Source organism: Alexandromys fortis, unplaced genomic scaffold, assembly GCF_014885135.2.
Source record: "Alexandromys fortis isolate MF-2015 unplaced genomic scaffold, M_Fortis_MF-2015_v1.1 scaffold_218, whole genome shotgun sequence".
NCBI lineage: Eukaryota > Metazoa > Chordata > Mammalia > Rodentia > Cricetidae > Alexandromys > Alexandromys fortis.
The window spans coordinates 2,381,822-2,385,099 of record NW_026068112.1 but is presented as its reverse complement, the minus strand read 5'-3'; the positions used below and the strand labels follow the sequence as shown (position 1 = coordinate 2,385,099).

General features: G+C 43.8%; 1 pseudogene; it reads right to left on the bottom strand.

Moving 5' to 3' along the window:
• Positions 1-506: 506 nt before the first annotated feature.
• The window catches only part of LOC126489948 (deoxyribose-phosphate aldolase-like), a 16,091-nt pseudogene continuing 13,319 nt past the window's right edge, over positions 507-3,278 (bottom strand).

Genomic DNA, 3,278 nt, shown 5'->3' with positions numbered 1-3,278 from the left:
TTTTTTTTTTTTTTTTTTTTTGGTTTTTTGAGACATGGTTTCTCTGTGGTTTGGGAGCCTGTCCTGGAACTAGCTCTTGTAGACCAGGCTGGTCTCGAACTCACAGAGATCCACCTGCCTCTGCCTCCCGCATGCTGGGATTAAAGGCGTGCGCCACCACCGCCCGGCTCTACCCTAGAATCTTAAGTCAAGGGAAATTTAACTTCATTTTCTCCTCAGAAATTGCTGTAATATTGGCTATTAGGAACACCTTATTCAGAGTTTTTTAGAGAAAACCTTCATAAAATTAATAAATCTGGACCTCCTAATAATTAAGAGCATTCAGCCTTACTTATTCTGAGTTCCACATACAGATTCAATTAATTTGTTTCTCTTATTTTGAGTTAATTTCAGGGAAGATTTTAATGGGGAAAAGTCAGTTACGTATTCTTAAATTACATAACCTTGGCAATTATGCAAAAGACATTTTACTTGTTGCGAGATGCTTTTCTGGGCTGGCTGCAGGCCTAAGACATTGGAAGATCATAATAAGCTGGAGATTGTCCAGTCACGTAGTAGTATATCTGCTTCTCAATGTCTAAGAGCAAAGAACTGGCCCCTATCCAGAAGAGATCCAGGGTCAGCCACTTGTCCCCCAGCTCTTCCTTTACAAGAGAGAGCCATGCTAGGGACTCCTTCGCAGTGCAGATGCCTCCTGCAGGTTTATATCCAACCTTCTTTCCACTCTTCCAGAAGAAATCTCTAATGGCCCGTAACATTACAATGGCTAGTGGGAAGGTGACATTTACTATTTCTTTTCCAGTAGAAGTCTTAATAAAATCTGACCCTGCAATCATTGCTACCAAGCTGGCTTTGTAGATGTTGGTGAGAGAGCCCAGCTCTCCTGTGGCTAGGATGGTTTTGAGATGAGCCTCCCCACAGACCTTTGGAAACTGGCTGATCTCGTCATAGAGGGCTTCCCACTTGCCAGTCAGCACCAAAGTCCTGCTAATGACTGTTGAGGGAGCTGCGGGTTGCATTCCACCACTCAGCTCCTGCCACTGGCTAGCTTTACCCAAAATAACAACACACAAACTGTATTCTTTTAAACACTGCTTGGCCCATTAGTTCCACCCTCTTATTGGCTAGCTCTTACATATTGATCTAACCCATTTCTAATATTTTTTTAAATTTTTTTATTGAAAAAAAAATTCCGCCTCCTCCCAGCCTCCCATTTCCCTTCCCCTTCTCCCACTCCTCTCCCCTTCCAACCACCCCTCTCCCCCTCCCTCTCCAGTCTGAAGACCAGTCAGGGTTCCCTGCCCTGTGGAAAGTCCAAAGTCCCCCGCCCTCCATCCTGGTCTAAGAAGGCAAACATCCAAACTGGCTAGGCTCCCACAAAGCCAGAACATGAAGTAGGATCAAAACCCAGTGCCATTGTCCTTGGTTTCTAGCAGCCCTCATATTCCACCATATTTACAGAGTCCGGTTTTATCCCATGCTTTTTCAGTCACAGTCCAGCTGGCCTTGGTGAGCTCACAATAGATCAGCCCCACTGTCTCCATGGGTGGGTGCACCCCTTGTGGTCCTGACTTCTTTGCTCATATACTCCCTCCTTCTGCTCCTCATTAGGACATTGGGAGCTCAGTCCGGTGCTCCAGTGTGGGTCTCTGTCTCTATCTCCACCCATCGCCAGATGAAGGTTCTATGGTGGTATGCAAGATATTCATCAGTATGGCTATAGGATAGGGTCATTTCAGGTTCCCTATCCTCAGCTGCCCCAGGAACTAACTGGGGACATCGCCCTGGGCACCTGGGAGCCCCTCTAGGTCCAAGTCCCTTGCCAACACTAAGATGGCTCCCTTAATTAAGATATGTGCTTCCCTGCTCCCCTATCCAACCTTCCTTTATCCCAATCATCCCGTTTCCCCAAGTTACCCCCATCCTCCCCTTCTCACTTTTCCCTCCCCATCTCCCCTTACCCCTCCCACACCACCCCAAAGATCCCAATTTTTTGCCTGGCAATCTTGTCTACTTCCCATAACCAGGAGGATAGCTATATGTTTTTCTTTTGGTTCACCTTCTTATTTAGCTTCTTTGGGATCCAAATTATAGACTCAATGACCTTTATTTATGACTAGAAACCAATTATGAGTGAGTACATCCCATGTTCATCTTTTTGGGTCTGGGACCCCTCACTCAGGATAGTGTTTTCTATTTCCATCTATTTGCATGCAAAATTTGAGAAGTCATTGATTTTTACCACTGAGTAGTACTATAATGTGTATATATTCCACACTTTCTTCATCCATTCTTACACTGAAGGACATCTAGGTTGTTTCCAGGTTCTGGCTATTACAAATAATGCTGCTATGAACATAGTTGAACAAATACCCTTCTCATATGATCGGGCATCTCTTGGTTATACTCCCAAGAGTGGGAATGTTGGGTCCAGGGGTAGGTTGATCCCAAATTTCCTGAGAAACCGCCACACTGCTTTCCAATGTGGTTGCACAAGTTTGCATTCCCACCAGCAATGGATGAGGGTAACCCTTCCTCCACAACCTATCCAGTAAAGGTTATCATTGGTGTTTTTGATTTTAGCCATTCTGAGAGGTGTAAGATGATATCTCAAAGTTGTTTTGATTTGCATTTCCCTGATCGCTAAGGAGGTTGAGCATGACCTTAAGTGTCTTTTGGCCATTTGAACTTCTTCTATTGAGAATTCTCTGTTCAGTTCAGTGCCCCATTTTTTAATTGGGTTAATTAGCATTTTAAAGTCTAGTTTCTTGAGTTCTTTACAGATTTTAGAGATCAGACCTTTGTCTGTTGCGGGGTTGGTGAAGATCTTCTGCCAGTCAGTGGGTTGCCTTTTTGTCTTAGTGACTGTCCTTTGCTTTACAGAAGCTTCTCAGTTTCAATAAGTCCCACTTATTCAATGTTGCCCTTAATGTCTGTGCTTCTGAGGTTATACATAGGAAGTGATCTCCTGTGCCCATATGTTGTAGGATACTTCCCACTTTCTCTTCTATTAGGTTCAGTGTGTTCAGACTGATATTGAGGTCTTTGATCCATTTGGAATTGAGTTTTGTGCATGGTGATAGATATGGGTCTATTTTCATTCTTCTACAGGTTGACATCCAGTTGTGCCAGTACCATTTGTTGAAGATGCTTTCCTTCTTCCATTGTATACTTTTCGCTCCTTTATCGAAAATGAGGTATTCTTAGATTTGTGGGATAAAATCCGGGTCTTCTATACGATTCCATTGGTCGACTTCTCTGTTTTTATGCCAATACCA